The sequence below is a fragment of the Triticum aestivum genome, chromosome 1B (assembly GCF_018294505.1).
Source record: "Triticum aestivum cultivar Chinese Spring chromosome 1B, IWGSC CS RefSeq v2.1, whole genome shotgun sequence".
Taxonomy (NCBI): Eukaryota; Viridiplantae; Streptophyta; class Magnoliopsida; order Poales; family Poaceae; genus Triticum; species Triticum aestivum.
Window position 1 is genome coordinate 695,826,205 of NC_057795.1, and position 23,310 is coordinate 695,849,514.

At 48.2% G+C, this 23,310-nt stretch overlaps 1 pseudogene; it reads right to left on the reverse strand.

Annotated features, from left to right (window-relative positions):
• Window positions 1–23,310, reverse strand: part of LOC123082927 (DEAD-box ATP-dependent RNA helicase 15-like) — a 56,760-nt pseudogene that overhangs the window by 26,204 nt on the left and 7,246 nt on the right.

A 23,310-nucleotide genomic window follows, 5' to 3' on the forward strand; every position in this document is an offset into this window, starting at 1 on the left:
AGAAACTCATCTCTTCCCCTCTACAGGGCATCCTCTCTTACCCTCCCGTGGCTCCTCGTCCTCCTCCCATGGCCACCAAATTCGGCAAGGATTTTTTATTCATGTTGTTCTTTGTCACCGGGTCGCTAGCAAGGTCTTAATCCATGATTTGTTCGGCTGGCGCTAGAGGTGGGAATGATGTTTCATCGCGGATTACACAAATAAGTGCCGCTTCTTGACTCAGATTGGTCTGGATTTGTGCAGATGGTGGAGGTGGAGGAGAAGTCTGAGTGAGGGCTCGAGGAGGTGGAGGAAGAGATGGTGGTCATCACCGCTCCTTCGAGCAGGAAAACATGGGCACTCCGGTTCATGCATATCAACCCAATTGCGGGCTCGGTGAGTCACTATTGCCCAAAACCAAGCGGTGGATGGCGCTCACGAGCAAAAGCCGTCACGTCATCATCTTCAGGGCTAAGATCAACGTGCTCCTGCCCTTTGGGATCTTTGCCGTCACGCTCCACTACCTCTCCAGAAACCACAATAATCACACTTATAAATTAATTTTCAGTATTCATCAGAATTGTACAGTATTACTTGCCATTTTATGTTTAATTATTTTTCCTATTTAGTGTTACTTTTGAATCTTTCATAGCACAAGCATCTATATCTTCTTATAAATTATATGTAACGTTTAGTCGCAGGAGCAAGACTATAGTGCCTTCTATATCCTCAATTTTCTATCTCCAAATGGTTCATATTAAGCAGATGTACTCAAACATGTAATTATGTTTCCCAGCAATTGTGCTTTATGCTAACATAATTTGAAATGAATCCCTGTGTTCTAGGAGGACAAATTCGAGCTCCATATTACTTGGTCTGCTGCTTCTTCTGGGTTGTTTTCTGCCTTCCAGTAGATTCTGTGAAGCTCCAATGGCTAACAAAAAGGTTAGTGCTCGTGCACTATTATGCCTCAAGTTAATTATCTTGCGACGCAATTTCTTATTTTATAGTCTGATTGCTCTAGGTGGAACTGACGGCTCTACTGCAGTGTGATTGCTCTAGATGGAACTGACTGCTCTATTGCTAGGTCGCCAGTCCGTTCTTGATTTCGATTATGGACGTGATATTGTGATATTATCCATGAACAGGAAAATGGAGTGAAAACAACTCGAGTTTTCTTTTGTCGTTAAATATCATACAGCTTGCTTTTGTTACTGCCTTTAATCCAATCATATATTTACATAAATTACTATTATTTTAGTGACAAAATAGATGGACGCAGCAACACGCGCCATCATGATCTAGTGTACATTAAGACAGGGCGTTACTGGTAACCCTAGCTACAAAGAGCTTTAAATGATCTTAAAGACTGCAGAGTGAATGCCTGACTGTTGCCATCCTGAGTGACTTTAGGTCTTCTGTACTCCAAGTGGTTTCTTGTTCGGTCGAGTGGAATTGGGATACCCGATTGGAACTGTTGGTGGAGTGGGATGCACTCTGAGGTGATCTCAGTCGGTAGGTGCTGTTGTGCTTTGCATGCCTTTGACTGTAGGGCAGTGTCCTTGGGAAGGGTGTCTAGGTCAGGCCTATAACCTTACCCTTGGTACATGTCATCGTCATTATCCCCCGAATGGATCAGGGTCCGAGTGAGGAAGAGGTTGAAGATGATTCCGACCCGGTTTTTGTGCTTCGAGGCATTTTACCTAGGCAGACGAATTACACTAAGACTTCAACTTCATTTACAGTCGCCTTGATCCATTCAGATTTGGTCGAATGAACTTATGCCGAACTTGTGCTGGAGCGGTATGAAATCTTTGGCGCGATTGGTTGTACTACCGTCCCGGATCTCACGGGATTTGAAATTTGGGGAAGCGCGCGAGGCGAAGGGCACCACGATAAAACGGGACAGATTAGGCAGGGGCGTCTCAATCTTCGTGCCGCCTTTTCCGCCACGTGCCCAGCGCGCGACTCTTGCGGGATTTGACATGATCATATGGGCCCACGAGTCAGCCACTCGGAAGCGGGCCTATATAAGGCGTTGCGGCCGATGTATTCTGCACAGTGCTCGCCATTCCCCTTCTTTCTCCTCTGCTTCTCCACCGCATTCACCTCCACTCTCGATGTTGCTGCCCTGTTCGTGAGCAGCCCGCAACGATGGGGAAGGACAAGACGACGACCCTGGAGTGTGCGAAGAAGGCGACGGTGGCGGCGAAGGACAAGAAGACGAGTCGGGGGCGATCGTCGTCGAGGGCCAGCCAGCCTTCCGGCTGGATCCAGGGGGACTGGATCCGGTCCATGATTTCGAAGGATGATCTGGTGGATCTGGATGAAGAGGGCTTGATTGCCTATAGATCTTGGAGGCAGCCGGGCAATGAGACCGCGCCGCAGCCGCAGGAGGGTGAGTGTGTCCTCCTCGCAACCCACGTTGACCGCAGATTCTCTTTGCCCCCTCATCCATTTTTCCGAGGTTTCCTGAACTTTTTCGGAGCTCAACTTCATCACTTTCCCCCAATACCATCATATATCTTGCTGCATTTGTGTCTATGTGTGAGAATTTCCTGGGTTGCCGACCGCATTGGGGTCTCTGAAAACATATCTTCACTTGCCGTTCTCAGTCTGTGAAAAAGGCTAATCCGAGTGATGAGAGGACGCACGTGATTAAGATGTGCGGAGGTCTAGGAATTCAGATGAGGGGCAGGAGTACTTGTCTGGCTATGAATCTTCAAAGAAGCCAAGGAAGAGAAGCTCGCAGCACTCAAGGTTGCGAACACCAAGAAGCTTGACTTCCAATCCTTCATGGAAACCTTCATCGAAGCAGCCAGTCGCATTGCAGATGGAATCGACTTTTACGAGTTCGTCGAGCCTGCCAGCCATCCTCCTGCGGAGTGAACAAAATTTAAGCTCTGATTAAATTTGCCTCGGAATGCCGAGTGATTTTGTAATTGTTAAACTCTTTCGGGCCTGATGCCCGAGTACTTTTATCTGCGGTTCGGAACTTGCAAGATTTATCTGAACTTGGTACTTCTTAGAACACAATTGCTTTTGCTTTCTCTCCGAATGGAAATTGTCCCTTCACTCGGAACAAACTTTTGTACATGTGATGCAACTCTGAAGAGAAAGTCACAGACGACCTGCACCTTGTCGTCCTTGTGGAACGAGATGGAGCGTACATTGTACTTGTGATGCAGCTCCGAGGAGAGGGTCGCAGACGACTTGCACCTTGTCGTCCTTGCGGATCGAGATGGAGCGTACATTGTACTTGTGACGCAGCTCCGAGGAGAGGGTCGCAGACGACCGGCACCTCGTCATCCTTGCAGATCAAGATGGAGCGTACGTTGTACTTGTGACACAGCTTGAAGCGCGTGGCCAGGTCGAGTGAGAGGATTGCTCTTTACTCGGTAAGTTTTTTTTTAACTTAGGCGAGTATGAGACTGCAGCTAAGCTCCCGAGTGAGAGGGCTGCTCTTCACTCCGTAGGATTTTTTAAACTTAGGCGAGTAAGAGACTGCAGCTAAGCCCCCGAGTGAGAGGATTGCTCTTCACTCGGTAGAATTTTTTAAACTTTGGCGAGTACGAGACTGTAGCTAAGACCCCGAGTGAGAGGATTGCTCTTCACTCGGTAGGATTTTTTAAACTTAGGCGAGTACGAGACTGCCGCTAAGCCCCTGACTGAGAGGCTTTCTCTTCACTCGGTAGGATTTTTTAAACTTAGGCGAGTACGAGACTGCAGCTAAGCCCCCGAGTGAGAGGATTTCTCTTCACTCGGTAGGATTTTTTAAACTTAGGCGAGTATGAGACTGCAGCTAAGCCCCCGAGTGAGTGGATTTCTCATCACTCGATAGGATTTTTTAAACTTAGGGAGTACGGAACTGCAGCTAAGCGTCCGAGTGAGAGGCTTGCTCTTCACTCGGTAGGATTTTTAAAACTTAGGCGAATCAGGTTCGCGGCTAATCCCTCGAGTGAGAGGCTTGCTCTTCACAAGGTAGGATTTTTTAAATTTAGGCGAGTAAGAGACTGCAGCTAAGCCCCCGAGTGAGAGGATTGCTCTTCACTCGGTAGGATTTTATAAGCTTAGGCGAGTACGGAACTGCATCTAAGCCTCTGAGTGAGAGGCTTGCTCTTAACTCGGTAGGATTTTATAAACTTAGGCGAGTCAGGTTCGCGGCTAAGCTCCCGAGTGAGAAGCTTGCTCTTCACTCGGTAGTATTTTTACAACTTAGGCGAGTACGGAGCTGCAGCTAAGCCTCTGAGTGAGAGGCTTGCTCTTCACTCGGTAGGATTTTATAAACTTAGGCGAGTAAGGTTTGCGGCTAAGCCCCCGAGTGAGAAGCTTGCTCTTCACTCGGTAGGATTTTTAAAACTTAGGCGAGTACGAGACTGCAGCTAAGCCCCCGAGTAAGAGGATTGCTCTTCACTCGGTAGGATTTTTGAAACTTTGGCGAGTACGAGACTGCAGCTAAGCCCCCGAGTGAGAGGATTGCTCTTCACTCAGTAGGATATTTCAAACTTAGGCGAGTACGGAAATGCAGCTAAGCCTCCGAGTGAGAGGAGTGCCCTTCACTCGATAGTATTTTCAAAACTTAGGCGAATCAGGTTCGTGGCTAAGCCCCCGAGTGAGAGGCTTGCTCTTCACTCGGTAGGATTTTTTATACTTAGGCGAGTACGAGACTGCAGCTAAGCCCCCGAGTGAGAGGATTGCTCTTCACTCGGTAGGATTTTTTAACCTTAGGCGAATCAGGTTCGCGGCTAAGCCCCCGAGTGAGAGGCTTGCTCTTCACTCGTTAGGATTTTTTAAACTTAGGCAAGTAAGAGACTGCAGCTAAGCCCCTGAGTGATAGGATTGCTCTTCACTAGGTAGGATTTTATAAGCTTAGGCGAGTACGGAACTACATCTAAGCCTCTGAGTGAGAGGCTTGCTCTTAACTCGGTAGGATTTTATAAACTTAGGCGAGTCAGGTTCGCGGCTAAGCTCCCAAGTGAGAAGCTTGCTCTTCACTCGGTAGTATTTTTACAATTTAGGCGAGTAAGAGACTGCAGCTAAGCCCCCGAGTGAGAGGATTGCTCTTCACTCGGTAGGATTTTATAAGCTTAGGCGAGTACGGAACTGCATCTAAGCCTCTGAGTGAGAGGCTTGCTCTTAACTCGGTAGGATTTTATAAACTTAGGCGAGTCAGGTTCGCGGCTAAGCTCCCGAGTGAGAAGCTTGCTCTTCACTCGGTAGTATTTTTACAACTTAGGCGAGTACGGAGCTGCAGCTAAGCCTCTGAGTGAGAGGCTTGCTCTTCACTCGGTAGGATTTTATAAACTTAGGCGAGTAAGGTTTGCGGCTAAGCCCCCGAGTGAGAAGCTTGCTCTTCACTCGGTAGGATTTTTAAAACTTAGGCGAGTACGAGACTGCAGCTAAGCCCCCGAGTAAGAGGATTGCTCTTCACTCGGTAGGATTTTTGAAACTTTGGCGAGTACGAGACTGCAGCTAAGCCCCTGAGTGAGAGGATTGCTCTTCACTCAGTAGGATATTTCAAACTTAGGCGAGTACGGAAATGCAGCTAAGCCTCCGAGTGAGAGGAGTGCCCTTCACTCGATAGTATTTTCAAAACTTAGGCGAATCAGGTTCGTGGCTAAGCCCCCGAGTGAGAGGCTTGCTCTTCACTCGGTAGGATTTTTTATACTTAGGCGAGTACGAGACTGCAGCTAAGCCCCCGAGTGAGAGGATTGCTCTTCACTCGGTAGGATTTTTTAAACTTAGGCGAATCAGGTTCACGGCTAAGCCCCCGAGTGAGAGGCTTGCTCTTCACTCGTTAGGATTTTTTAAACTTAGGCAAGTAAGAGACTGCAGCTAAGCCCCTGAGTGATAGGATTGCTCTTCACTAGGTAGGATTTTATAAGCTTAGGCGAGTACGGAACTACATCTAAGCCTCTGAGTGAGAGGCTTGCTCTTAACTCGGTAGGATTTTATAAACTTAGGCGAGTCAGGTTCGCGGCTAAGCTCCCAAGTGAGAAGCTTGCTCTTCACTCGGTAGTATTTTTACAATTTAGGCGAGTAAGAGACTGCAGCTAAGCCCCCGAGTGAGAGGATTGCTCTTCACTCGGTAGGATTTTATAAGCTTAGGCGAGTACGGAACTGCATCTAAGCCTCTGAGTGAGAGGCTTGCTCTTAACTCGGTAGGATTTTATAAACTTAGGCGAGTCAGGTTCGCGGCTAAGCTCCCGAGTGAGAAGCTTGCTCTTCACTCGGTAGTATTTTTACAACTTAGGCGAGTACGGAGCTGCAGCTAAGCCTCTGAGTGAGAGGCTTGCTCTTCACTCGGTAGGATTTTATAAACTTAGGCGAGTAAGGTTTGCGGCTAAGCCCCCGAGTGAGAAGCTTGCTCTTCACTCGGTAGGATTTTTAAAACTTAGGCGAGTACGAGACTGCAGCTAAGCCCCCGAGTAAGAGGATTGCTCTTCACTCGGTAGGATTTTTGAAACTTTGGCGAGTACGAGACTGCAGCTAAGCCCCTGAGTGAGAGGATTGCTCTTCACTCAGTAGGATATTTCAAACTTAGGCGAGTACGGAAATGCAGCTAAGCCTCCGAGTGAGAGGAGTGCCCTTCACTCGATAGTATTTTCAAAACTTAGGCGAATCAGGTTCGTGGCTAAGCCCCCGAGTGAGAGGCTTGCTCTTCACTCGGTAGGATTTTTTATACTTAGGCGAGTACGAGACTGCAGCTAAGCCCCCGAGTGAGAGGATTGCTCTTCACTCGGTAGGATTTTTTAAACTTAGGCGAATCAGGTTCACGGCTAAGCCCCCGAGTGAGAGGCTTGCTCTTCACTCGTTAGGATTTTTTAAACTTAGGCAAGTAAGAGACTGCAGCTAAGCCCCTGAGTGATAGGATTGCTCTTCACTAGGTAGGATTTTATAAGCTTAGGCGAGTACGGAACTACATCTAAGCCTCCGAGTGAGAGGCTTGCTCTTAACTCGGTAGGATTTTATAAACTTAGGCGAGTCAGGTTCGCGGCTAAGCTCCCAAGTGAGAAGCTTGCTCTTCACTCGGTAGTATTTTTACAACTTAGGCGAGTACGGAGCTGGAGCTAAGCCTCTAGGTGAGAGGCTTGCTCTTCACTCGGTAGGATTTTATAAACTTAGGCGAGTCAGGTTCGCGGCTAAGCCCCCGAGTGAGAAGCTTGCTCTTCACTCGGTAGGATTTTTAAAACTTAGGCGAGTACGAGACTGCAGCTAAGCCCCCGAGTAAGAGGATTGCTCTTCACTCGGTAGGATTTTTGAAACTTAGGCGAGTACGAGACTGCAGCTAAGCCCCCGAGTGAGAGGATTGCTCTTCACTCAGTAGGATTTTTTAAACTTAGGCGACTACGGAAATGCAGCTAAGCCTCCGAGTGAGAGGCTTGCCCTTCACTCAGTAGTATTTTCAAAACTTAGGCGAATCAGGTTCGTGGCTAAGCCCCCGAGTGAGAGGCTTGCTCTTCACTCGGTAGGATTTTTTATACTTAGGCGAGTACGAGACTGCAGCTAAGCCCCCGAGTGAGAGGATTGCTCTTCACTCGGTAGGATTTTTTAAACTTTGGCGAGTACGGAAATGCAGCTAAGCCCCCGAGTGAGAGGCTTGCTCTTCACTCGGTAGGATTTTATAAACTTAGGCGAGTCAGGTTCACGGCTAAGCCCCTGAGTGAGAAGCTTGCTCTTCACTCGATAGGATTTTTAAAACTTAGGCAAATCAGGTTCGCCGCTAAGCCCCCGAGTGAGAGGCTTGCTCTTCAGTCGGTTGTATTTGTAAAACTTAGGCGAATCAGGTTCGCGGCTAAGCCACCCACTGGTTTTCTTTAACACATGCATATGTAAGAACAATCATCTAGAAGACTTTAAAACAGTGTCTTTTATAAACAAACTGAAAAGATACTGCTTATTACATCTCATCAGACCGAATGTTTAAGTATAAAAATGGCGGAGCAGCTCCGCATTCCAAGCGCGTGGCTCGTCTTTCTTGTGTTCCACATTGTAAAGGTGATATGCTCCGTTGTCGAGCACCTTGGTAATGATGAAGGGACCTTCCCAAGCAGGAGCAACCTTATGGGGCCGTTGCTGATCACTCGGAGCACAAGGTCTCCTTCCTGAAATGCTCGACCTCTCATGTTTCTGGCATGGAATCGATAGAGGTCTTGCTGATAAATGGTCGACTGGATCAGGGCCATCTCCCTTTCTTCTTCCAGAAGATCAACAACATCCTGTAGAGCTTGTTAAGCTTCAGCTTCTGAGAAGATTTCTACTCGGGGTGCATTGTGAAGCAAATCACTCGATAGCACAACTTCAGCCCCATTGACCATGAAGAAGGGAGTTTGATCAGTCGACTGATTCGGTGTTGCTCTTAATCCCCAAAGGACTTATGGAAGCTCATCTACCCAAGCACCTGTTGCATGTTTGAGGTGACGCATCAATCGAGGTTTCAACCCTTGGATGATCAAACCATTTGCTCTTTCTGCCTGTCCATTCGACTGCGGGTGGGCGACTGAAGCGTAGTCGACTCGAGTGCCTTGGGAAGCGCAAAATGCTCTGAACTCATCAGAATCAAAGTTGGAGCCATCATCCGTGATAATGCTGTGAGGGACTCCATATGTAAATGTCTGTTCTCTGATGAAACTGATGGCAGTGCCAGAATCAAGATTCTTGATGGGTTTGGCTTCGATCCATTTAGTGAACTTGTTGACTGCTACAAGCAAATGAATGAAACCACTTCTGCCGGTCCTCAGGGGTCCAACCATATCCAATCCCCAAACAGCAAATGGACAGACGAGTGGAATAGTCTTCAGGGCTGATGCAGGCTTTTGGGACATGTTGCAGTAGAACTGACAACCTTCACATTTGTCGACAATTTCTTTCGCCATCTCATTTGCTCGTGGCCAATAGAATCCCGCTCGGTATGCTTTGGCCACAATGGTCCGACAGGATGCATGGTGACCACAGGTCCTTGAGTGGATGTCATTGAGGATCATTCAACCATCTTTTGGTGTGATGCATCGTTGAGCAACTCCAGTAACACTCTCTCTAAAAAGTTGTCCACCTATCATGGTGAAAACTTTGGATCGACGAACAATCTGACAGGCCTCATATTCATCTTCTGGAAGTTCCTTTCTGAGCAGATATGCAATATATGGCACCGTCCAATCGGGGATGAGGACCAAAACCTCCATGATCAGGTCGACCACGGCTGGAATCTCGACTTTAGTCGGATCAGTATAACTTTTTGGTTGCAGGGGCTCTTCTCTGAAATGATCTTCTTGAACTAACAGTGTGTGAAGATGCTATAGGAACACATTGCTGGGATTGGGCTCCCGCTTAGAACCTATCTTCACCAAGTCATCAGCTGCTTGATTCTTCAGTCGGGGTATATGATGGAGCTCTAACCCTTCAAACTTATTTTCTAAATTCCTCACCACATTGCAATAACCAGTCATGGCCGGGCTCCTGACGTCCCACTCTTTCATCACTTGATTAACCACTAAATCTGAGTCATCATAAACCATTAGGCGAGGAACACCGAGTGAAATGGCCATACGCAACCCATACAGAAGTGCTTCATACTCAGCTTCATTGTTGGAGGAATCAAAGTGAATCTGGAGAACATAACTGAGATTGTCACCTCGGGGGGATACCAGTACTACCCTAGCGCCAGAACCGTTCAGCATCTTGGATTCATCAAAGAACATAGTCCAATGCTCTGAGTGAATCTGAGTCGGTTGTTGCTGCTCAACCCACTCGGCAAGGAAATCTGCTATTTCTTGGGACTTGATTGATTTCTTTGCCTCAAACTTGATATCCAATGGAAGGAGTTCAATCGCCCATTTTGCCACTCGACCAGTTGCATCTCTGTTGTTCAGAATTTCTGACAATAGAGCGTTTCTGACGAATGTAATTGAATGATCTGAGAAATAATGTGCAACCTTCTTCGTGGTCAAGTAATTTCCATACACAAGCTTATGATAATGCGGATATCTCTGCTTGGATGGAGTCAAGACTTCAGAAATATAGTACACTGGGCGCTGAACCTTATAGGCTTTACCTTCTTCTTCCCACTCGACCGTGAGTACTGTACGAACAACTTGTCCAGTGGCTGCATTATAAAGCAGTAAAGGCTCTTTGCTGATTGGAGCAGCAAGCACCGGCTGAGTGGAAAGCAGGGCTTTAAGCTCTGCAAACACTGCGTCAGCTTCAGGAGTCCACTCAAACTTATCAGATTTCTTCATCAGTCGGTAAAGAGGCAATGCCTTTTCACCGAGACGAGAGGTGAATCGACTCAAAGTGGCCAAACAACCAGTGAGCTTCTGAACGTCATGCACACGCATAGGGCGCTTCATTTGGAGGATTGCACAACCTTTCTCTGGGTTTGCATCGATCCCTCATTCGGAAATGAGGAAACCGAGTAACTTTCCGCCCGAGACTCCGAACGTGCACTTTGACGGATTAAGCTTGATGTCATATCTCCTCAGATTGGCAAAGGTTTCAGCGAGGCCAGTCAGCAGGTCGGAAGCTTTACGCGACTTAACCACGATGTCATCCATATATGCTCCCACATTCCGACTGATTTGAGTGAGCAGGCACTTCTGAATCATCCTCATAAATGTGGCACCAACATTCTTGAGACCAAAGGGCATGGTAACATAGCAAAACCACCCGAATGGGGTGATAAAAGCTTTTTTTATTTCATCGGGTCCACATAGTCAGATCTGATGATACCCGGAATATGCATCCAGAAAAGACAAACGCTCACACCCCGCAGTTGAGTCGACAATCCGGTCGATGCGAGGGAGAGGAAAATGATCTTTCGGGGAGGCCCGATTGATATGCTTGAAATCAATGCACATAAGAAGTGAATCGTCCTTCTTAGGGACCATGACAACATTGGTGAGCCACCCGGAGTGGTAAATTTCACGGATGAACTCAGCTGCCATAAGCCGAGCCACCTCCTTGCCAATTGCCTTTCTCTTCTCCACGGTGGACCAACGGAGATGCTCTTTAACGGGTTTTGCCTTCGGGTCGACTCGCAAACGGTGCTCAGCCAGTCCCCTGCGTACACCGGGCATGTCAGAAGGTTTCCATGCAAAGATGTCCCAGTTCTCACAGAGGAATGGGATGAGCGCTTCTTCCTATTTGCTATCGAGCGTTGATGAGATATGATTCAGAGCGGCATTGGGATCGGTCGGGTGAATGTGAACCGGCTTCGTTTCACCGGACGACTGAAATGCAGATTCTGAAGGAGGCTTCTTGGCGCGTAACAAATCACTCGGATCTGCATTCTTCTGGTACTCTTGCATTTCTACTGCAGCGATCTAATCAGTAGCAATCTTCGAGCCCTTCTGGAGGCACTCTTCTGCTCTCTGCCGATTACCATTAATTGTGATCACGCCTCTGGGCCTGGCATCTTCAGCTTAAGGTACATGTAACACGGTCGAGCCATGAAACGAGCATACCAGGCCTGCCCAGAACATCATGATAGGCACTTTGAAAATCCACAACTTCAAATGTCAACTTTTCCTTACGGTAATTCTTTGAATCACCAAAAACCACGTCAAGAGTGATCTGGCCGAGTGAATCAGCTTTCTTTCCAGGGATAACTTCGTGGAACCTCATGTTGCTTTCACTAAGCTTGGACATCAGAATGCCCATTCCCTTCAGGGTGCCATCGTATAGAATATTCAAACCACTACTGCCATCCATCAATACTTTGGTCAGTCAAGTGCCTCCAACAACTGGCTCGACTACCAATGCTTGCTGCCCTGGAGTGGCAACGCCTGCTGGGTGATCGGACTGGTCGAATGTGATTGCAGTTTGTGACCACTTCAAATATGTTATTGTTGCTCGAGCAACCATGTTCACTTCTCTGTTTGTGACTTTCAGTCGACTTTTGCTCTCCATGTCAGCAAAAATCACTAAGGTAGATTTGACGTTGGGGAAACTATCATCCTCTTCTTTGTCTTCATCCTTATTAGATTCCTTCTCTTTCTCACTGGATTGCTTCTCTCGGAACTGCTGGATAAGGAGTCGACATTATCGAGTGGTATGCTTGGGATAAATCAGGTTTCCTTCTTCATCCTTCTTGGTGTGAATATGACACGACAAATCTAGTACATTATTTCCTGCTTGATCTTTTACCTTCTTGGGGGTCCAGGGCCCCTTAGGTTTTTCCCTTAAATTTTCCATGGAGCACAGCTACAGTATCACCAGGTCCTGCGGGTTCAGCTTTGCATTTCTTCTTCTGACTGGAATTCCCTCCCCCGGTGTCCTGGCCGACTAGTTTGCTCTTGCCACTGCGGAGTCAGTCTTCTTCTTTGCCATTAGCGTACCGAGTGGCTATTTCCATCATTCGGGTCAGGGTCATATCTCCTTTCTGACCAAATTTCAGATTAAGCTCTCTATACCGAACACCCTCCTTGAAGGTGCAAACTGCTTGATGCCGAGACACATTCTCCACTGTGTGATGCAAAGTGGTCCACCTATGGATATAATCCCTCAAAGTTTCATTCGGTTTTTATACGCAATTCTGAAGTTCTGCCAACCCTGCAGGTCGTTTGCATGTGCCCTCAAATGTCCTAACCAACACTCGGGCCAACTCTTCCCAACTGAATATACTGCCTGGAGTCAACTGATTCAACCACGCTCTGGCCGAACCCTCCAAAATAAGAGGAAGATGCTTCATTGCCACTTCAGCATTACCACCACCGATCTGTATAGCCACTCGGTAATCCTCCAACCACGTGTCAGGCTTTGATTCTCCGGTAAACTTGCTCACTCCTGTTGCCAACCTGAAGTTGGGGGGAATCTCTTCTTTGGGCAACCTGAAGATAGAGCTCATCTCTTCTTTGCTTGCAACTTCAGCCAACGTGTCTGGAATTATTTGGGCATCTCATGGAGTGTTCACCCTAACCAGAATACTTTTGAAATGGCTTGCGCGGCCAGGAAGGAATTTGGTCAGCCTTTTTTCACTGAGGTAGTCTTTACGGCTACTTGGAATATTTGGACCCAAAGGAATGGAAGGATCTTCAAAAATGAGTTGCCCACTTTCAGATCTTGGAGGAGGAATTTTATTCATGATATTTCTCTTTTAGCTCATAGAATCAAGTGTAAATATAGAGATAGACTAACCTCTTGGATAGCTTCCCTTCCTAATCTCTCTCTGTAAGTAGCCTTTCTTTGCTCTTTGTAATTTTGTACAGCGTACCTATTGTTTTTAATAAAGGGCTGTGAGGCTGTTGCCTTGCACTATATAGTCAAAAAAAACCTGAAGTTGGGGGGAATGTCAGGAGCTCTGATGGCTCTACTGAAACACTCTGGACCGAAAACATGAACTCTACTGCCAGTCGGACGATCTCTGACACGTCCTTCTCTGTGTGCTCTGTTCCTATCGACCATAGCTTGTACGAGGATCGACCTCGCATCAAAAGCTGACTCTCTTGGGTCGACCGGTACCCTCCGCTCACCGCTGTGCGGGCGCCTATTATCATATTGCCGGGGCACATATGATCCAATCCTCGGAGGAGGCGTAGGTAATCTACAGCGGTCATCACAGGCGAGTCGGTGGTCATACTGCTCGTGGTTCCGACCCACGTACTGCACTTGGTGATGCCCATGTCCCTCACGTTGCAGGGGCGATCTTGGGCTGTGAGCCAATTGAATTGTGTCAGCCATCACAGATCTGCTGTGTATCCTATTGGGAGACTAAGAAACATCTGAGTTTTGCTCTCCTCCTGCCCGAAGCAGCGCCTTGATCTGCATCAAACCTCTTCCAGCTTCTGACTAAGACGACTGGATCGACTCTGCTATACGGGCTGCAGCTGCAAGATTCAGAATCGGAGTGCGATATACCTGAGGGTCGGACGGAAATAACTATCGTCATCGCCGACTGGATTCTGGGATCTGCTGACGGGTGCGCTCGTCGAGTTCATGTTGAAGGTTCTCCAGTCGAGTGTGCTCAGCCAAAGTGGCCAGGCGCACCGCCTCCAAGGCCCAAGCCTCAGAGGTCTCTCCGACGATGGGCATGTGGAGTGCCTCCATGTTACGGCGGTGAGGTTCCTCCCTCTGCTGTGAAGTGAGGGCTTCAGGATAATATTCTTCATGAACACGTGATGGATCGCCGCTGCCATCGCCGTCGTTGCCGCGACGAAAACCATGCGGGTTGTGTGGTGTGTTGATCAACAAGACTTCTGTCGCAGGCTAACTGCTGTCACACTCGGACAAGGTCTCGATGGAGCCACTCCACAGATCGAATAGCCCGTAAAGAGATTCGTCGGGCTCGATTGCCGTGACTTGAGGGGTGGCCGACGGGAGGGACACCGCATGCTTCACCCACCGCTAGAGTCGCGATCGACCGGATTGCTTGCGACGATGAACAGCAGGGAGCGAAGATGCCACGGGAGCCGACCAATACTGGGTCGACGGCTGCCGCAAAAGGACGTCACGGACGCACGCGTGAAAGTGTGTAGCCCCGCGGACGAGGAGCGTCTCGACGTTGAGGGTGGCCTCCTGGAGCCAAGCGGAGTCGTCGGCGAAGAAAACGAGCGCGCCGAGACGGATCTCGCGGCCCTCAACCAATCCGCCGCCGGAAACAATGATGATGTGAATCGGAAAAATCGCAACCTCACCGAAAAGTCGCTAAGACACCTGCCCCATGGTGGGCGCCAACTGTCTTGGGAGTAAGTTTGACAATAGAATAAGGGGTATTTATGGAGAGGCAAGGTCCTAGCTGCGATGAGGTTGTGCACGCAAGGTTTACAAGTTCAGGCCCTTCGTGGAGGAAGTAACAGCCCTACGTCTTGGTGCCCGGAGGCTTGGTTGATAGGATTATGCGTGAAGTTACAGGGGGTGCGAACCCTTGTCCCCGAGGAGGGGATGGTTTATATAGAGTGCGCCAGGACCCCGACCATCCCCCATTACATAGGGTTCAATGTAAATTAAGACAAGGCGTTACTGGTAACGCTAGCTATAAAGAGATTTAAATGATCTTAAAGACTGCAGAGTGAACGCTTGACCGTTGCCATCCTGAGTGACTTTAGGTCTTCTGTACTCCGAGTGGTTTCTTGTTCGGTCGAGTGGAATTGGGATACCCGAGTGGAACTGTTGGTGGGGTCGGATGCACTCTGAGGTGATCTCAGTCGGTAGGTGCTGTTGTGCTTTGCATGCCTTTGAATGTAGGGCAGTGTCCTTGGGAAGGGTGTCTAGGTCAGGCCTATTACACTACCCTAGGTACATGTCATTGTCATTAGCCCCCAAATGGATCAGGGTCCGAGTGAGGAAGAGGTTGAAGATGATTCCGACCCGGTTTTTGTGCTTCGAGGCATTTTACATAGGCAGACGAATTACACTGAGACTTCAACTTCATTTAAAGTCACCTTAATCCATTCAGATTTGGTCGAATAAACTTATGCCGAACTTGTGCTGGAGCGGTATGAAATCTTTGGCGCGATTGGTTGTACTGTCGTCCCCAGATCTCACGGGATTCAAAATTTGGGGAAGCGCGTGAGGCGGAGGGCACCGCGGTAAAATGAGACAGTTTAGGAAGGGGCGCCTCGATCTCTGTGCCACCTTTTCTGCCACGTGCCCTGCGCGCAAATGTTGCGGGATTTGACATGATCATATGGGCCCACGAGTCAGCCACTCGGAACCGGGCCTATATAGGGCTGCAGCCGATGTATTCTGCACAGTGGTCGCCATTCCCCTTCTTCCTCCTCTACTTTTCCACCGCATTCGTCTCAACTCTCAACGTTGCTGCCTCGTTCGTGCGCAGCCCGCAATGATGGGTAAGAACAAGACGGCGGCCCTGGAGCGCGCGAAGAAGGCGACGACGGCGGCCCTGGAGCGTGCAAAGAAGGCAACGGCGGCGAGGGGGGGGGGGATCGTCGTCGAGGGCCAGCCAACCGCCCAGCTGGATCCAGGGCGACTGGATCCGGTCCATGATTTCGAAGGATGATCTGGTGGATCTAGCTAAAGGGGGCTTGATTGCCCATAGATCTTGGAGGCAGCCGGGCAACGAGACCGCGCCGCAGCCGCAGGAGGGTGAGTGCGTCCTCCTCACAACCCACGTTGACCGCAGTTTCTGTTTTCCCCCTCATCCGTTTTTCCGAGGTTTCCAGAACTTTTTCGAAGCTCAACTTCATCACTTTTCCCCCAACACCATCATATATCTCGCTGCATTTGTGTCTATGTGTGAAAGTTTCCTGGGTTTCCAATCGCATTGGGGTCTCTTCAAACACATCTTCACTTGCCGTTCTTAGTCTGTGAAAAAGGCTAATCCGAGTTATGAGAGGATGCACGTGATTCAGATGTGCTGAGGTCTAGGGATTCGGATGAGGGGCATGAGTACTTTTCCGTCTATGACTCTTCCCGATTCGGTTAGAAGGTGGAAGTTGACCTGGATTTACTATAAGGACCAACCGACTCCTGGGCAGTCGACTGGTCTTCCTCCCTTCCCCATGGATTTGGTCCAGCATCCCTCCTCGATGAAAGTGACTTCAGTAGAGAAAATAGAGGTGAACATGTTGGTTGAACGAGTAGTCGAATTAGTTCGTGACGGTGTGACCAACATGGATTTGTTGGAGGTGTTTCTCAATCGACGCATCTAGCCATTCTAGGCTCGCGATCATCCTATGTGGATGTACTCGGGCATTGAGGACACCACTCAGATTCACCCAGAGGAAGTCACTGAGGAGACGGTGGAGCAGTGGTTGCAGGGCATCACTGGAAACAAAGACAACCCCAGGGGGTCCAGGAGAATCCAACCATTCGACTCCTCCAATGAACCAGACAAGGTTTGACTCTCACTACCGAGTGCCTTTTGTTCTGTTGGTAGGATCTTCTCCTGCATGTCTTTGAACTGTTAAGAAGGAGATCAATATGCATGTGTATTAGTTGTGTGAGTAGATATCGATAATAATGTAAAAATTGTGAATAGTGTTCTGGCAAACGTTGTTGGAGAACGTAGCAGAAATTCAAAATTTTCTACGCATCACCAAGATCAATCTATGGAGTCATCTAGCAACGAGGGAGGAGTGGATCTACATATCCTTGTAGATCGCGCGCGGAAGCGTTCAAGAGAACAGGGTTGATGGAGTCGTACTCGTCCTGATCCAAATCACCGATGATCCTAGCGCCGAATGGACGACACCTCCGCGTTCAACACACGTACGGAGCAGCGACGTCTCTTCCTTCTTGATCCAGCAAGGGGGAAGGAGAGGTTGATGGAGATCCAGCAGCACAACGGCGTGGTGGTGGAAGTAGCGGGATTCCAACAGGGCTTCGCCAAGCGCTGCGAGAGGAGGGAGATGTGTCATGGGAGGGAGAGGGAGGCGCCAGGGCTCAGGTTTTGCTGTCCTCCCTTTCCCCCACTATATATAGGGGCAAGGGAGAGGGGGGGCGCAGCCTTGGCCCTTCCTCCAAGGAAGGGTGCGGCCAGGGAGGAGTCCCTCCTCCCCAAGGCACCTCAGAGGTGCCTTCCCCCTTTAGGACTCTTCCTTTCCTTATCTCTTGGTGCATGGGCCTCTTGGGGCTGGTGCCCTTGGGCCATACAGGCCAAGGCGCAGACCCCTACAGCCCATGTGGCCCCCCGGGGCAGGTGGCCCCACCCGGTGGACCCCCGGGACCCTTCCGGTGGTCCCGGTACAATACCGGCGACCCCGAAACTTGTCCCGATGGCCGAAATAGCACTTCGTATATATAATTCTTTACCTCTGGACCATTCCGGAACTCCTCGTGACATTCGGGATCTCATCTGGGACTCCGAACAACTTTCGGGTCACCGCATACTAATATCTCTATAACCCTAGCGTCACCGAACCTTAAGTGTGTAGACCCTACGGGTTCGGGAGACATGCAGACATGACCGAGATGACTCTCCGGTCAATAACCAACAGCAGGATCTGGATACCCATGTTGGCTCCCACATGTTCCACGATGATCTCATCGGATGAACCACGATGCCAAGGACTTAATCAATCTCGTATACAATTCCCTTTGTCTATCGGTACGACACTTGCCCGAGATTCGATCGTCGGTATCCCGATACCTTGTTCAATCTCGTTACCGGCAAGTCTCTTTACTCGTTTTGTAACACATCATCCCGTTATCAACTCCTTGATCACATTGTGCACATTATGATGATGTCCTACCGAGTGGGCCCAGAGATACCTCTCCGTTTACACGGAGTGACAAATCCCAGTCTCGATTCGTGCCAACCCAACAGACACTTTCGGAGATACCTGTAGTGTACCTTTATAGCCACCCAGTTACTTGTGACGTTTGGCACACCCAAAGCACTCCTACGGTATCCGGGAGTTGCACAATCTCATGGTATAAGGAAATGATACTTGACATTAGAAAAGCTTTAGCATACGAACTACATGATCTTGTGCTAGGCTTAGGATTGGGTCTTTGTGCATCACATCATTCTCCTAATGATGTGATCCCGTTATCAATGACATCCAATGTCCATGGTCAGGAAACCGTAACCATCTATTGATCAACGAGCTAGTCAACTAGAGGCTTACTAGGGACATGGTGTTGTCTATGTATCCACACAAGTATCTGAGTTTCCTATCAATACAATTCTAGCATGGATAATAAATGATTATCATGAACAAGGAAATATAATAATAACTAATTTATTATTGCCTCTAGGGCATATTTCCAACAAACGTACCCATTGCTGTCTATCAGATTTGCTCCTTTTGGACGCCATCATGCGAATGTTCTCGCAAACATAGTATGCACACACTTCAGCCCTGGCGCCTACTTCAGGGCCTTTACGAGAATATAATTTAATCATATAAGAATTAATTAAGCATGATAATTAATTAATGGTATTGAAACAAGAATTAAAGAGATGGTATCTAGCTAGTACTACTTAATTACTTACCTTGGGTCGAAACCAAAACAGCTTTTGTCGCCATTTGCCCGGAGTCACCTTGATGAACTTTGCCCAAGCCCTGCCCGTCGGCAAAGAAAATTAATAAAGGGGTTATTAAATAGTTGATATCAGGAAATGACGAACTAAATACGCCGAGATATAGTTAATAATGATTGAAATTACCTGCCGACTGTCCCTTTCAAGATGGTGAAGTCACTTTCTTTTTTAAGTAGTGAGTCCAGTACTTCAACTGTTCCTTCTTCAACTTTAATGATTAACAAGATCCAGTAGTAAATGCATGCGCACACGTTTGCATGTCTTAATTAAGCGGGCATGTGCATAACACTAATCAACTACCCTAAACCCTATACATTTAATTATTAACATCTAGCTAGCTAGTAAGCAAAAACAGAATTTGTAGTACAAGACAGTGTGACTCACAAGAAGTTGTAAGGAAGTAGTATATCTTCATTGGTATTGAGGCGCTTCAAGAACTCTAGCATTTTATTCTCTACATCTTCTTTATACCATTCCAACTTCCATGTGTGTTCATTAATGGTATTTGGGTCAATGAACCCAATGCCATAGCGTCCAGCTTTTTTCATTTCATACATCTTCATCCTGCATAATACCACAAAAAAGAATATAGTGAGGATAATTACAGGTAATGATCGATCAATGAGCACTAAAGCTAGCTTGAGACTTCAATTACAGAAAGAAATCACTTACAGACAATAGCAACTGACGAGAGATTTGTCGAGTGCTTCTTGATTGAATAACTGAAATAGTTCTGAATAGTCAACGGATAGAGCTATCTTATGGAAGTAATGCTCTTCCTTGACATTCACCATGAGGGACTCTCGGTTGGAACTCTTGGTAATTTTCATGTACCAATCATGCAATTCATACATTCTCGTGGCTTGACCAAAGGTTCGCCGCAGACATATTTCCGTTTTATGTCTTCCTCTCTATGCGGAGACATGGGCTCAATCTCGAGGAGTTGTCCAACAGTGATACCGAGCTCTTTAGCATGCTCGTCGGTTATTACCAACTGACCGACACCGGTACTCTCATGTGTTGGTACAACAAGCGGGGGGATCGATTGCGCCGCCTGTTCTCCCAGCTAGGGAATGGTTTTCCGGCATTTTTTGCCAGCTGCTTGGCTCGAGCTCGAGCTCGACTCCTTCTGTAGTGGTGCTCGATGAGCCTTCCTGATTTGGCGCTCATAGTCTGAGTCAACAGGCATGGGAGCTTGTGGTTCAACCATACGAATAAAGTGGTCAACGACTTTATCGGGCACTTTGTCCTTTCGCGGTGGTGGCGGTTTTGGTCCAAAATGGGCGTCCAATTGGGCCCTCACTTCCGCTTCGTTTTCCACTTTGGTCATGTCGTAAGGCCTCTTCGGAAGAGGCATGCGGCTTGGACCATATTGAAATCGCTTGCCTCCTCCTATACCTCCTGTACTACCTCGACTTGTACCGCTACGTACCATAGCTGCGGCGGCTCTCTTCGGCGATTGCTGAGGCAGCGGAGACGGCTGACGTGGCTGAGTTGGAGCAGGAGGAGTGGCCTGACGCGGTATCGTACTTGGAGGAGGAGTGGCCTGACGGTGCGTTGGTGGACTTGAAGCGGGAGGACTGGCCTGACGCTGTGCCAGACTTGAAGCAGGAGGAGTGGCCTGACATTGTGCCAGACTTGGAGGAGGAGGAGTGGCCTGATGCATTGGTGGACTTGGAGGAGGAGTGGCCTGACGCGTTGTCTGAGTTGAAGTAGGAGGAGTGGCCTGACGTGGTGGCGGACTTTGAGGAGGAGTCGGCTGACACGGTGTCAGTGGCCTTCGAAAGATGATGCAATCCTTTCCCCATAGGATGATACGATGTATGGCCTCTCCCAGTGTGTGCTCCTCGTCACCTCCAGGAATGTCAAGCTCTAGCCCCGAATATTGGTCCACCACCTCATCAACCACGACACGAGCATAGCTGGCTGGAATCGGGTTGCAATAGAAGGTTCCTTCCGGGGGATTTGTACAAGAGATGGCGTCCGCCACCTTCGTGGATATGTTCTTCATTTGGAAGTGTAGCTCACAGTTAGTGTTCTCCATGATGTCATCCACAGGGTATCTATCCAGCAGTGCGTCGCCCGGGGCGAAACCCACGTTGCTTCTCAGCATGGATGGGATGGTGCTATCCGATGCTGGATCATCCGCTAGCTGCTGACGTTGCTGAGACCCCCTTTCTTGGCTAAGTGAGTCGATCTGCTGCTGCTACCGCTGGAATTGGAGTGCCAACTCCACGTGGCTTGCTTCTAGGCCTTGAAGGCGTTCTGCTTCCTACTTCCTCTACTCCCCCTCTACCTTACTCTTCTTCTCTCCTCCATCTTCCTTCTCGCACGGCTTCTGTAGTCGGCATTCCAGTCCGAAAAGCCCTCATACCACGGAACAACGCCCTTGCCTCGTGTTCTTCCCGGGTGTTCAGGATTTCCCATGGCACACGTAAGCTCGTCATTCTCTCGGTTGGGCATGAACACCCCCGTTCGAGCCTCTTCTATTGCAACAAGTAACTTATCTTCGGCTCCTTCAAGACATGCCTTCATCGAAACCTGGCCTGTCTTCGGGTCCAACGCCCCCCATGCGCATAGAACCAAGTTCTGCACCTGGGGGCCAGCTCTTAGTAACTGGAGTGACCTCTGCATCCAGCATCTCTTGCTCAGAGTTATCCCACTTAGGCATTGCCACCACGTAGCCACCTGGCCCCAGCCTATGGAACTTCTCCTTTTTTGCGGCATTGGCCTTGTTTTTTGTCGACCGTTCCTTAGATAATTCTGATTCCTCGAATTTCATGAAAGCAGGCCAGTGTTCTCTTTGCTTCTCCAGTGTTCCCTTTAATTCTGGAGTCTTCTTTCCTCCTTTGACATAGTTGGCCCATATAGTTTTCTTGGGGTTGTTGAATGCAATTGCCATCTTCCTAAGAGCAGCATCCTTGACTATATGCACATCTACATCTGTGAAATGATCTGGTAGGGTGAAATGTTCCATGAGAGATTCCCAAAGCTTTGATTTAGCTCTGTCGTCGACAAAAGTAAGATCTGGACGTTTCTTTGCTGGCTCTTTCCATTATTGAATGGAGATCGGGAGTTGGTCCCTCACAAGAACTCCGCACTGACGAACGAACTTGTTCGCAATGTTCTTAGGCGCGCTTGGTTCGCCATTAGTTTTGATGACATCGATGTTGTTCTTTATGCCCTCCTTCAACTTTTTGGCCTGGCCTCGCATTGTCCTGCTGCCTGTAGAAGATTTGCTCAATCCAGAGGGCTGAAAGAAGAAATATTGATTCGTTAATATATCTTCAAATCATTTAAAACATGTGATGATCACCAGATGCCTGCTTATATAAATATACCTCGCCGGTCTCTGTTATTTCAAGATCAACATTTTCTTCATCATCATAATCATAGTTCGTGACTTCATCAATTCGGTTGTCGCGATCGAATATCATATCATCACCCTCCCCGGTATTGTTCAGATATTGGGAGCCGTCATCTGTTTCATTCTGATCATCTGGCCCGCGAGGGGAGCGTATGAGCTCGAACATGGCCTCTTCTCCCTCTCTGCCGGTGTTGTTCGCCATAGCTTTTAATTAATTAATCCATAAGAAATATAAAACAATTTAGTATTCAATTTACAATGCATGCATGCAATCAATAAGGAAAAACTGAATCATAGTACATGATATGCATCATCGAATATAATCTCGAATACATCTTCTCAAATAATATATATAATCTCGAATACATCGTCTCGAATAAGCTAGCTAATAAAGACCGAATACTACAGAATAATCTAGGCCACTCGCGGTTCCTGAGGCACAGGCAGTGGACACCCAAAGAGAAGGAACCGTCACAAGATCACAGCTCCGGTCATCTCCCCAAATAACCTGCCAGGTATTGGAGAACCTGACGTCCATAGCAGCCATGTAGCGACAGACGTGCTTGTCCTCCTCCCTGACACGGTGACGTACCACCTCTAGCAGGGCCGGCTCCCTCCGCACTGAAAGTGGCCCACGCGAACGCCACAAAAGGAGCTCAGGGTCGACGACGGGACCCAGGGCCGGGTTCCTCACCAAGAGGCGAGCCCCTGAAGGTAGCACCTCCTAGTGCCAGCCCGGCAGAGCCCAGTCCCGGACATGAGTCCTCTAAAGAAGGGCATCGTTACGAACGGGTCGATGGCGAGGATGCGGGCCGGGCATCGTCCAGACAAATACTATATGCCACAAAAGTAACATTTTTAAATGATTGGATTGTGATTTCTTATATACAAATTTTAAAAATGATATCGTTGCATATGTCAAAGTTCTATATGCAAATTCTAAATTTCTATAACTAAAATTATAAGAAACTTAAAAAAACATCGATCATTCTCTAACAATTTGATATTAATCTAATTCATCTAG